This window comes from Cherax quadricarinatus, chromosome 21, assembly GCF_038502225.1.
Source record: "Cherax quadricarinatus isolate ZL_2023a chromosome 21, ASM3850222v1, whole genome shotgun sequence".
Classification (NCBI taxonomy): Eukaryota; Metazoa; Arthropoda; class Malacostraca; order Decapoda; family Parastacidae; genus Cherax; species Cherax quadricarinatus.
The window spans coordinates 6564554-6578698 of NC_091312.1; the positions used below are offsets into that span (position 1 = coordinate 6564554).

Here is a 14145-nt window from a genome sequence, read left to right on the forward strand (position 1 = left end):
CCTCACTGTTATCCTGGGTAGATGATACCTCACTGTTATCCTGGGTAGATAATACTTCACTGTTATCCTGGGTAGATAATACTTCACTGTTATCCTGGGTAGATAATCCTTCCCTGTTATCCTGGGTAGATAATACTTCACTGTTATCCTGGGTAGATAATACTTCACTGTTATCCTGGGTAGATAATACTTCACTGTTATCCTGGGTAGATAATACCTCACTGTTATCCTGGGTAGATAATACCTCACTGTTATCCTGGGTAGATAATACCTCACTGTTATCCTGGGTAGATAATACTTCACTGTTATCCTGGGTAGATAATACTTCACTCTTATCCTGGGTAGATAATACCTCACTGTTATCCTGGGTAGATAATACTTCACTGTTATCCTGGGTAGATAATACCTCACTGTTATCCTGGGTAGATAATACTTCACTGTTATCCTGGGTAGATAATACTTCACTGTTATCCTGGGTAGATAATACCTCACTGTTATCCTGGGTAGATAATACCTCACTGTTATCCTGGGTAGATAATACTTCACTGTTATCCTGGGTAGATAATACTTCACTGTTATCCTGGGTAGATAATACCTCACTGTTATCCTGAGTAGATAATCCTTCCCTATTATCCTGGGTAGATAATCCTTCCCTATTATCCTGGGTAGATAATCCTTCCCTATTATCCTGGGTAGATAATCCTTCCCTATTATCCTGGGTAGATAATCCTTCCCTATTATCCTGGGTAGATAATCCTTCCCTATTATCCTGGGTAGATAATCCTTCCCTATTATCCTGGGTAGATAATCCTTCCCTGTTCAAAAATCGGAACAAAATCTTGTCTTAACACAAGAGAATATTAACAACGTAGGCGTCCTATTGGCCCATAGTGGTCAAGTTCCACCACACTCAACTATGTTTACTTACAGAGTTCTGTTGTAGTTCTAGTGTATTATTCTTTTATTGCCATTTTACTGCCTTTGTATTATTTTCTAGCATATGCAGTTTATTCAGGTGTAAATAAAAGGAAAATTTTTGAATTGTTGAACTATTCTGTTATTTGCCTCCTGCCGCTTCACACACGGAGGTCCCGGGTTCGATTCCCGGCGGGTGGAAACATTTCGACACGTTTCCTTACACCTGTTGTCCTGTTCACTTAGCAGAAAATAGGCACCTGGGTGTTAGTCGACTGGTGTGGGTCGCATCCTGGGGGACAAGATTAAGGACCCCAATGGAAATAAGTTAGACAGTCCTCGATGACGCACTGACTTTCTTGGGTTATCCTGGGTGGCTAACCCTCCGGGGTTAAAAATCCGAACGAAATCTTATCTTATAATCATAATTAGGTGCTAAACCCACAAGGGTCACACAGCGCTGACTTACTAGAAAATTCACGGTATAAACAACAGAACCTGTGGTAGGCGAGTCTTAAATCTTAGAGACTCGTTTACCTGGAGTTTACCTGGAGAGAGTTCCGGGGGTCAACGCCCCCGCGGCCCGGTCTGTGGCCAGGCCTCCTGGTGGATCAGAGCCTGATCAACCAGGCTGTTGCTGCTGGCTGCACGCAAACCAACGTACGAGCCACAGCCCGGCTAATCCGGAACTGACTTTAGGTGCTTGTCCAGTGCCAGCTTGAAGACTGCCAGGGGTCTGTTGGTAATCCCCCTTATGTTGGTAATCCCCCTTATGTTGGTAATCCCCCTTATGTTGGTAATCCCCCTTATCGTGTAATAACCACTTGACCAGCTGGCTGTAATATTATTATTATTATAATCATGGTGGAGCACTAAACCCGTAGGATTATACAGCGCATGTGGGGGGAACAGAAGGTATTCAGATTCAATTCAGGGAACCGGAGCACAAATCCAATTCCCTAGATCAAGAGCCCCTCACCAGCATCAAGGAAGCTAGCTGGTAGTAATAGCATTCACCTCAACTAGGTATATTTCTATACACAGTGGTATGTCATAATTGATGGTATAAGTCAAACAAAAGAGCAGCAGCACTACCCAAGCTTGTATAGTGGGTATGTTATGGCGCCGTCAGTCTGCTAGAATTATGCTTCAATCTTTATATAGAGTAGGAAATGTTGGGTAATGTTAGTTTCTAATTTTTTTTCTGTAGTTACCCAAGTATTGTCCCACATACTTTTTTTTAAGGCAACAGATCCTTCTATATTTTTACTGTAAAGATTGTTTTAGTTTGATAACACCCGACATTTAATTAGTCACATCTTAATGTTGTATTTTCTTAAGCTGTTGTTTCCAAGTGAAGTTATTACTGTTTGTGTAGTAACTTTTGGTGGATATTTTGTCCTGCGGCAAAATAACACAAAGCCAGTTAAAATATTTTTGTCATGTTTACATAAAATCATAACATTAGACTTATGTAGTTATGTATATGATTGGTTTTTTTTCACGTACGCGCGAGAAAATCATGATTTTAGAAAACAGCCATAACTCCGTTTTTAAAATGTTTTACTAATATCAAGGCAAAGATAATAGCCGAACCTTCCTGCCACACATTACTCAGTCATAATTGTCTGATTTACATTATTCCTTGAATGGTTGATTCTCAAACATTATATTCTATGAGTGATTCGAGAATACCTTATTCTATGATGGCTAATTCGCAAACACCCCATTCCGAGTGTGACTAACAGACACCCCATTCCGAGTGTGACTAACAGACACCCCATTCCGAGTGTGACTAACAGACACCCCATTCCGAGTGTGACTAACAGACACCCCATTCCGAGTGTGACTATCAAACACCCCATTCCGAGTGTGACTAACAAACTCCCCATTCCCAGTGTGACTATCAAACACCCCATTCCGAGTGTGACTAACAAACTCCCCATTCCCAGTGTGACTATCAAACACCCCATTCCGAGTGTGACTATCAAACACCCCATTCCGAGTGTGACTATCAAACACCCCATTCCGAGTGTGACTAACAGACACCCCATTCCGAGTGTGACTATCAAACACCCCATTCCGAGTGTGACTAACAAACTCCCCATTCCGAGTGTGACTATCGAACACCCCATTCCGAGTGTGACTATCAAACACCCCATTCCGAGTGTGACTAACAGACACCCTATTCCGAGTGTGACTATCAAACACCCCATTCCGAGTGTGACTGTCAAACACCCCATTCCGAGTGTGACTGTTAAACACCCCATTCCGAGTGTGACTATCAAACACCCCATTCCGAGTGTGACTATCAAACACTCCATTCCGAGTGTGACTATCAAACACCCCATTCCGAGTGTGACTATCAAACACCCCATTCCGAGTGTGAATATCAAACTCCCCATTCCGAGTGTGACTAACAAACACCCCATTCCGAGTGTGACTATCAAACACCCCATTCCGAGTGTGACTATCAAACACCCCATTCCGAGTGTGACTATCAAACACCCCATTCCGAGTGTGACTATCAAACTCCCCATTCCGAGTGTGACTAACAAACTCCCCATTCCGAGTGTGACTAACAAACACCCCATTCCGAGTGTGACTATCAAACACCCCATTCCGAGTGTGACTATCAAACACCCCATTCCGAGTGTGACTATCAAACTCCCCATTCCGAGTGTGACTAACAAACTCCCCATTCCGAGTGTGACTAACAAACACCCCATTCCGAGTGTGACTAACAAACACCCCATTCCGAGTGTGACTAACAAACACCCCATTCCGAGTGTGACTAACAAACACCCCATTCCGAGTGTGACTATCAAACACCCCATTCCGAGTGTGACTATCAAACACCCCATTCCGAGTGTGACTAACAAACACCCCATTCCGAGTGTGACTAACAAACACCCCATTCCGAGTGTGACTATCAAACACCCCATTCCGAGTGTGACTATCAAACACCCCATTCCGAGTGTGACTAACAAACACCCCATTCCGAGTGTGACTAACAAACACCCCATTCCGAGTGTGACTATCAAACACCCCATTCCGAGTGTGACTATCAAACACCCCATTCCGAGTGTGACTAACAAACACCCCATTCCGAGTGTGACTATCAAACACCCCATTCCGAGTGTGACTAACAAACACCCCATTCCGAGTGTGACTAACAAACACCCCATTCCGAGTGTGACTATCAAACTCCCCATTCCGAGTGTGACTAACAAACACCCATTTCCCTCAATGTGTTGAATGTACAATAATGTTCTCCTTGATGACTCAACAATATTGATTTCGCGTTTACAGTTTACAAGTACATGTATAGTTTTCACTGGTCAGAATTTATATTTTTAATTTCTCAGCAAATTTAGTCAATGATTCAAAATTTTCTTGCTTGTAGTGTGTAAAATAAGAATTCCGATAATCTCTAACATATCATGTGGTCAGCTAGACGCTAACAGTACTAGAATCTCTCAGAACTAGTATAACTTTTTTCAACCGCGTATAACATGTATTGCCTATTATCATACCGTCTTCTAAATATGACTTAATTAATTGTCCTTCCGCTACAGTCTCACATTTGTATTTGAGTCTATTAAAAAGTTGTTTTCTAAATTTGCTTCAAATTCCTAACAAAAAAAAAAAGCCTAGGATTAGTACCAAATCTGCACACAAAAATCACTCCCTACGAAGGCAAAAGACTGGGCAGGAGATGCAACATTCCCCCAGTGAAAAGCAGTGGCACCTCGAGTACATTAAGAGACCACAATAAGTGTCAGGAGCCCAAGACTGTTCAACTGCCTCCCAGCATACATAAGGGGGATTACCAATTGACTCCTGGCTGTCTTCAAGAAGGCGATGGACAGGTGCCTAAAGTCATTGCCTGACCAGCCAGGATGTGGTTCGTATGTCGTTTTACGTGCGGCCAGCAGTAACAGCTTGGTTGATCAGATCCTGATCCACCACGAGGCATGGTCTCAGACCGGGCCGCGGGGGTGTTGGCCCCCTATATACGTCTTCCACATTCATATACATGAACATTACTCTCCAACTTCTGACACTTCAGTTTTATTCTCAGTCACACAATCTCTAAATTAATGCATGCATTTTCCTTTTAGCTTAATGTATATATTCTAATCGATTCAGTCTTTTCTAACATTAAAGTTTGTCTCATTCAGAGGCAAGACAGTCCGCTACATGGACGTCGTCATAACGCAAACAAATAGTAAGTTTATTCAGGTATACACAAATACAGTTACATAGATTATCATACATAGCAGGATATGTGTAGAGAACCTGGGATATCCCCAAAAAAGTCAGACAGAGTGACTTATTTCCACTGGGGTCCGCCCTCCACCTTGAAATAATGCATTTCCAGTTTTTGGTTATGGATTAAAAAAAAAAAATCAATGACCGGTCCCCTGTACCTGTCTGCGGTGAAGGGATTCGTACTCTTTCTATAGTATACTGGCATAAGTTACGGATTTGAGAAACTTATTCAGAAAACAGAAAAATAATGAAGGTAAATGTTAAATGAGTGTAATACAGTTTAGTTAAATTAGTCTTATATTGTTATGCTCATGTCAGGGGGGGGGATAAAGAAATTATGCCAGAATGTAGCACCTTGAATGAGTTTCCTATTTAACAGCATGTTCTTACTTACCATCCTCCCGGCAATAAAGTGAACGAGAGCGCAAGCTATGTTTATCCTGTGTAGTAATATACTTGTTTGATAAAAATGTACACTTTTATTGGAATTATGATGAAATTAAGGTAAGCGGCAGTAATGTTATCTTGTTAGCTTAAACTAGTTTTAACCTCACACTATCGACCGCCACTTCACCCAGAGAGCCGCCACGTGATACGCTATTGACAAAAGTTCTAGAGCTCTTATGATTAAGTATGTGTCAACGTACCACTCCAGCTTGTGCATGAGAATCAGTGAAGACTGTAGTAGAGTGCTTCAATAACTGGTGTTGGACTCGGCTGAGAGATACGGCCGTTAAGAATTAATCTAAGTTTGCCCGAAATGCCTAGCCATGCTAGGTGTTCTAGTGGCCCCCTCTGTAATTAGTATTTTATTACATGTAAACCACACAATAACCAAAATCTGTAAACCCCGCATTGTAATCCTTATAGAGAATAAACTTTGATTGATTGATTGATTATGAGTGGCTGGCTTCTCTGACAAAATTGTTGGGTAGTATGAGAGGACGACTGTAATTACCTGTTAGTAGCTACAGTGCCAGAACCACACTACCATACTCTTGGTCTCTTCTCTTCTTTAATGTGTTAATCGTATATATTATATACATGTATATATATATATAAATATTTATATATATAAATATATATTTATATATATGTATATATATTTATATATATATATATTTATATATATATATATACCTGGAGTTTACCTGGAGAGAGTTCCGGGGGTCAACGCCCCCGCGGCCCGGTCTGTGACCAGACCTCCTGGTGGATCAGAGCCTGATCAACCAGGCTGTTACTGTTGGCTGCACGCAAACCAACGTACGAGCCACAGCCCGGCTGGTCAGGAACCAACTTTAGGTGTTTGTCCAGTGCCAGCTTGCACTTTAGTGAAGTCTATTGGTACAAGGTTTCACCCAACCAACAGATAGACTCTGGACTGAATCACTACTTATCCTACACTGATTATTATTATTATAATCAAGGGGGAAGCGCTAAACCCGGAGGATTATACAGCGCCTGGGGGGGGATGTGGAAGGCATTCAGGCTTAATTCGGGGAACTGGAGCATAGATCCAATTCCCTAAATCAAGAGCCCCTCACCAACATGAAGGAACCTTCCTTGAGGGGATCCTACACTGAGAGACGGTTTGTCCCGGTCTGAATGTCTGGTTGACTGGTTGGACACCAGCTCTTACACCCTCATCATACAAAAGGTTCATAGTAAATAATTTTAAATAAATAAATTTTATTTATTAGCACACACTGTAAATGCCAAATTAAATGATTTGTTACGAGACATATATATCCTAGAGTGCTTTTTCCTAAGACATTCACTGTTCCTCTAGGTAGTACAATTGAGGAACTTGGAGCTGAGCTCCGGAGGTTTAATCGTTGTGGCAGATTCTTCAGACATGTGCGATGTGTGAACCTTCATCATGATGGTTGAGTCAGCATGAGGTGTCAGGCAGTAGTTGTTTCTCAACTCATCACAAATTACCCGTAATTCATCAGCGGTGAAAAACTCGTCATCTACATCTATAAAAGAAAAAACATGTGTATTAGATACTGTAAAATTAATAATAAAACACAGAATATTTCTCCGAAGGGGCACATTAAACGTGTGACTTCTGGAACCTACGTGAGGCTAGCAACCCTCAGAATATTATCTTCAGAAATCTCAATAACATCCTTTTGGACTGTGTACACAGAGTATGCCGAGCCCATCATAGTGTGAAGCCCCACCTGGTCAAGCACATACACACTGAAAAGGTCTAAAAGTTTGCAACCGCATGACTGCCAGAGGTGAGGAGTGTGTACTGTGAGGATTTTATTATTATTATCATGGGGAGCGCTAACAGCGCATGTGGGGGGATGGGAGGTATTCAGGCTCAATTCAAGGAACTGGAGCACAGATCCAATTCCCTAGATCAAGAGCCCCTCACCAGCGTCAAGGAGCCTCCCTTGAGGGATACTGTGAAAAAAGATTAAAAGACCTGAATATAATGAATGAAAAAGAAATATGAGAAAGCCAGAATTAAATAAATGAAGTACTACAGGGTTGCTATGAAGTGTTCTTTGCAGTGTTGTGGTCGTATGGAAGCGGAACGAATTGGATGTGGGAGTGATGGACATCACATTCCATACACAATATTGAGAGTACTTAAGATGTCAAAACCCAGTGTATAAGAACCATGACTTGTCCCCAGCGAACACAAATCGATGAGTACACACATTCAAGTTGCTATCATAAAATACGCTGTGGGGGAACTGATCCATACTGGGAGGGAACTGATCCATACTGGGAGGGAACTGATCCATACTGGGAGGGAACTGATCCATACTGGGAGGGTACTGATCCATACTGGGAGGGAACTGATCCATACTGGGAGGGAACTGATCCATACTGGGAGGGAACTGATCCATACTGGGAGGGAACTGACCCATACTGGGAGGGAACTGATCCATACTGGGAGGGAACTGATCCATACTGGGAGGGAACTGATCCATACTGGGAGGGAACTGATCCATACTGGGAGGGAACTGACCCATACTGGGAGGGTACTGATCCATACTGGGAGGGAACTGATCCATACTGGGAGGGAACTGATCCATACTGGGAGGGAGCAGATCCATACTGGGAGGGAACTGATCCATACTGGGAGGGAACTGATCCATACTGGGAGGGAACTGATCCATACTGGGAGGGTACTGATCCATACTGGGAGGGAACTGATCCATACTGGGAGGGAGCAGATCCATACTGGGAGGGAACTGATCCATACTGGGAGGGAACTGATCCATACTGGGAGGGAACTGATCCATACTGGGAGGGAACTGATCCATACTGGGAGGGAACTGACCCATACTGGGAGGGTACTGATCCATACTGGGAGGGAACTGATCCATACTGGGAGGGAACTGATCCATACTGGGAGGGAACTGATCCATACTGGGAGGGAGCAGATCCATACTGGGAGGGAACTGATCCATACTGGGAGGGAACTGATCCATACTGGGAGGGAACTGATCCATACTGGGAGGGTACTGATCCATACTGGGAGGGAACTGATCCATACTGCGAGGGAGCAGATCCATACTGGGAGGGAACTGATCCATACTGGGAGGGAACTGATCCATACTGGGAGGGAACTGATCCATACTGGGAGGGAACTGACCCATACTGGGAGGGTACTGGTCCATACTGGGAGGGAATTGATCCATACTGGGAGGGAACTGATCCATACTGGGAGGGAGCAGATCCATACTGGGAGGGAACTGATCCATACTGGGAGGGAACTGATCCATACTGGGAGGGAACTGATCCATACTGGGAGGGTACTGATCCATACTGGGAGGGAACTGATCCATACTGGGAGGGAGCAGATCCATACTGGGAGGGAACTGATCCATACTGGGAGGGAACTGATCCATACTGGGAGGGAACTGATCCATACTGGGAGGGAACTGACCCATACTGGGAGGGTACTGGTCCATACTGGGAGGGAATTGATCCATACTGGGAGGGAACTGATCCATACTGGGAGGGAACTGATCCATACTGGGAGGGAACTGATCCATACTGGGAGGGAACTGATCCATACTGGGAGGGAACTGATCCATACTGGGAGGGAACTGACCCATACTGAGAGGGTACTGATCCATACTGGGAGGGAACTGATCCATACTGGGAGGGAGCTGATCCATACTGGGAGGGAACTGATCCATACTGGGAGGGAACTGATCCATACTGGGAGGGAACTGATCCATACTGGGAGGGAACTGACCCATACTGGGAGGGTACTGATCCATACTGGGAGGGAACTGATCCATACTGGGAGGGAACTGATCCATACTGGGAGGGAACTGATCCATACTGGGAGGGAACTGATCCATACTGGGAGGGTACTGATCCATACTGGGATGGAACTGATCCATACTGGGAGGGAACTGATCCATACTGAGAGGGAACTGATTCATACTGGGAGGGAAATGATCCATACTGGGAGGGTACTAATCCATACTGGGAGGGAACTGATCCATACTGGGAGGGAACTGATCCATACTAGGAGGGAACTGATCCATACTGTGAGGGTGCTGATCCATACTGGGAGGGAACTGATCCATACTGGGAGGGTAGTGACCCATACTGGGAGGGTACTGATCCATACTGGGAGGGAACTGATCCATACTGGGAGGGTACTGATCCATACTGGGAGGGTGCTGATCCATACTGGGAGGGAACTGATCCATACTGGGAGGAAACTGATCCATACTGGGAGGGTGTTGATCCATACTGGGAAGGAACTGATCCATACTGGGAGGGAACTGATCCATACTATGAGGGTGCTGATCCATACTGGGAGGAAACTGATCCATACTGGGAGGAAACTGATCCATACTGGGAGGGTGTTGATCCATACTGGGAGGGAACTGATCAATACTGGGAGGGAACTGATCCATACTGGGAGGGAACTGATCCATACTGGGAGGGAACTGATCCATACTATGAGGGTGCTGATCCATACTGAGAGGGAACTGATCCATACTGGGAGGGAACTGATCCATACTAGGAGGGTACTGATCCATACTGGGAGGGAACTGATCAATACTGGGAGGGAACTGATCCATACTGGGAGGGTACTGATCCATACTGGGAGGGAACTGATCCATACTGGGAGGGTACTGATCCATACTGGGAGGGTACTGATCCATACTGGGAGGGTATTGATCCATACTGGGAGGGAACTGATCCATACTGGGATGGAATTGATCCATACTGGGAGAGTACGGATCCATGCCGGGAGGGTACTGATCCATACTGGGAGGGTACTGATCCATACTGGGAAGGTACTGATCCATACTGGGAGGGAACTGATCCATACTGGGAGGGTACTGATCCATACTGGGAGGGTACTGATCAATACTGGGAAGGTACTGATCCATACTGGGAGGGAACTGATCCATACTGGGAGGGTACTGATCAATACTGGGAGAGTACTGATCCATCCTGGGAGGGTACTGATCCATACTGTGAGGGCACTGATCAATACTGGGAGGGAACTGATCCATACTGGGATGGTACTGATCCATTCTGGGAGGGTACTAATCCATACTGGGAGGGTACTGATCCATACTTTGAGGGTACTGATCCATACTGGGTGGGTACTGATCCATACTTGGAGGGTACTGATCCATACCGGGAGAGTACTGATCCATACTGGGAGGGTACTGATCCATACTGGGAGGGTACTGATCCATACTGGGAGGGTACTTGTTCATACTGGGAGGGTACTTGTTCATACTGGGAGGGTACTTGTTCATACTGGGAGGGTACTTGTTCATACTGGGAGGGTACTCATCCATACGGCGGGGTACTGATCAATACTGGGTGGGTACTGATCCATACTGGGAGGGTACTGATCCATACTGGGAGGGTACTGATCCATACTGGGGGGTATTGATCCATAATGGGAGGGTGCTGATCTATACTGGAAGGGTGCTGATCCATACTGGGAGTGTACTTCTTCATACTGGGAGTGTACTTGTTCATACTGGAAGGGTACTGATCCATACTGGGAGGGTACTTGTTCATACTGGGAGGGTACTGCTCCATACTGGGAGGGTGCTTGTTCATACTGGGAGGGTACTTGTTCATACTGGGAGGGTACTTGTTCATATTGTGAGGGTACTTGTTCATACTGGGAGGGTACTTGTTCATACTGAGAGGGTGCCTGTTCATACTGTGAGGGTACCTGTTCATACTGGGAGGGTGCTTGTTCATACTGTTAGGGTGCCTGTTCATACTGGGAGGGTACTTGCTCATACTGGGAGGGTACTTGTTCATACTGGGAGGGTACTTGTTCATACTGGGATGGTACTTGTTCATACTGGGAGGGTACTTGTTCATACTGGGAGGGTACTTGTTCATACTGGGAGGGTACTTGTTCATACTGGGAGGGTACTTGTTCATACTGGGAGGGTACTTGTTCATACTGGGAGGGTACTTGTTCATACTGGGAGGGTACTTGTTCATACTGGGAGGGTGCTTGTTCATACTGGGAGGGTACTTGTTCATACTGGGAGGGTACTTGTTCATACTGGGAGGGTACTTGTTCATACTGGGAGGGTAATTGCTCACAGAGGCGTCGCTCAAGTTGATGTCACTCGGTACGGAATCTCTGGTGTCACCTCCATGAAATCCAAGGTCGGGGGGATGGGGGGTAGTAAACACCAGTTACGTCACTACTGCATGAACACTGACGGGTAGTAAACACCAGTTACGTCACTACTGCATGAACACTGACGGGTAGTAAACACCAGTTACGTCACTACTTCATGAACACTGACGGGTAGTAAACACCAGTTACGTCACTACTGCATGAACACTGACGGGTAGTAAACACCAGTTACGTCACTACTGCATGAACACTGACGGGTAGTAAACACCAGTTACGTCACTACTGCATGAACACTGACGGGTAGTAAACACCAGTTACGTCACTACTGCATGAACACTGACGGGTAGTAAACACCAGTTACGTCACTACTGCATGAACACTGACAAATGTTTAACAATGAGAACGTTTAAGGACCATAAACTGAGCAGGAGAATACTTCTCAACTTTATTAATGATAAATAATCGTAGTAATACTGAATAAACATAAACTCAAACACCACTTTGAGTACAGCCAACACATCCTACATTTATTCACCTTCAACAATGCAAAAACAAAACAAAAACTTGCAATATAAAGAAAAACATTGTAATATCAGAGAAACACAGGTTCCGATATGACCTTCAGTACAGGTAACATCTCAGTGCACCCGTGAGGGCGGGGAATGTGGCTAGGCCTGGGGACACTGGTCCCAAAGATGAGGAGGTACTTGTACCTCCTCCCATGGGAGACTTAAGTCTCGAGACACTCCCCAGATAGGGAGCCAAGGCCGGGTCACCACTACTTGGAAAAGACCCGGGCCGGGAGAATACCGGCGAAAAAAAAAAATCAGTGAATCTAATGCTACATTTCCTTGCCTTCACTTATGCAAAATCATCTACCACATCACCAAAATCATCTACCACATCACCAAAATCATCTACCACATCACCAAAATCATCTACCACATCACCAAAATCATCAACCACATCACCAAAATCATCAACCACATCACCAAAATCATCTACCACATCACCAAAATCATCAACCACATCACCAAAATCATCAACCACATCACCAAAATCATCAACCACATCACCAAAATCATCAACCACATCACCAAAATCATCTACCACATCACCAAAATCATCTACCACATCACCAAAATCATCTACCACATCACCAAAATCATCTACCACATCACCAAAATCATCTACCACATCACCAAAATCATCAACCACATCACCAAAATCATCTACCACATCACCAAAATCATCTACCACATCACCAAAATCATCTACCACATCACCAAAATCATCTACCACATCACCAAAATCATCTACCACATGACCAAAATCAGTGATTTTTCCCTATATAGGCTTATTTGCACTTTGTTAATATATAATAGGCTATATAATATATAACAGGCTTCTTCTCTTATGTTGGTGCAGCACTGTTTTGGGCACTTCTTTAAAGGCTCTATGGTGTCACCCCCTAAATGGTGTCACCCGGGGAGGCCTCCCCCCCCGCCCCCTTTACGACGCCCCTGCTTGCTCATACTGGGAGGGTACATGTTCATACTGAGAGGGTGCTTGTTCATACTGAGAGGGTGCTTGTTCATACTGGGAGGGACTTGTTCATACTGGGAGGGTGCTTGTTCATACTGGGAGGGACTTGTTCATACTGGGAGGGTGCTTGTTCATACTGGGAGGGACTTGTTCATACTGGGAGGGTGCTTGTTCATACTGGGAGGGACTTGTTCATACTGGGAGGGTGCTTGTTCATACTGGGAGGGACTTGTTCATACTGGGAGGGTGCTTGTTCATACTGGGAGGGTGCTTGTTCATACTGGGAGGGTACTTGTTCATACTGGGAGGGTGCTTGTTCATACTGGGAGGGTGCTTGTTCATACTGGGAGGGTGCTTGTTCATACTGGGAGGGTGCTTGTTCATACTGGGAGGGTGCTTGTTCATACTGGGAGGGTGCTTGTTCATACTGGGAGGGTGCTTGTTCATACTGGGAGGGTGCTTGTTCATACTGGGAGGGTGCTTGTTCATACTGGGAGGGTGTTTGTTCATACTCGGAGGGTGCTTGTTCATACTGGGAGTGTGTTTGTTCATACTCGGAGGGTGCTTGTTCATACTGGGAGGGTGTTTGTTCATACTCGGAGGGTGCTTGTTCATACTCGGAGGGTGCTTGTTCATACTGGGAGGGTGTTTGTTCATACTCGGAGGGTGCTTGTTCATACTGAGAGGGTGCTTGTTCATACTGGGAGGGTGCTTGTTCATACTGGGAGGGACTTGTTCATACTGGGAGGGTGCTTGTTCATACTGGGAGGGTGCTTGTTCATACTGGG

General features: G+C 45.0%; 1 protein-coding gene and 1 long non-coding RNA gene across 2 annotated transcripts in view; one reads left to right on the forward strand and one right to left on the reverse strand.

The window, feature by feature from the left end:
• LOC128689188 (uncharacterized) overlaps positions 1–14145 on the forward strand; it is a 433687-nt gene that overhangs the window by 30175 nt on the left and 389367 nt on the right. The window lies entirely within an intron of this gene.
• The window catches only part of LOC138853018 (uncharacterized), a 92870-nt gene continuing 85608 nt past the window's right edge, over positions 6884–14145 (reverse strand). Inside the window, exon 3 of the long non-coding RNA XR_011392252.1 lies at positions 6884–7169. This is a non-coding gene — a long non-coding RNA (uncharacterized lncRNA). The remainder of the gene's footprint in view (positions 7170–14145) is intronic.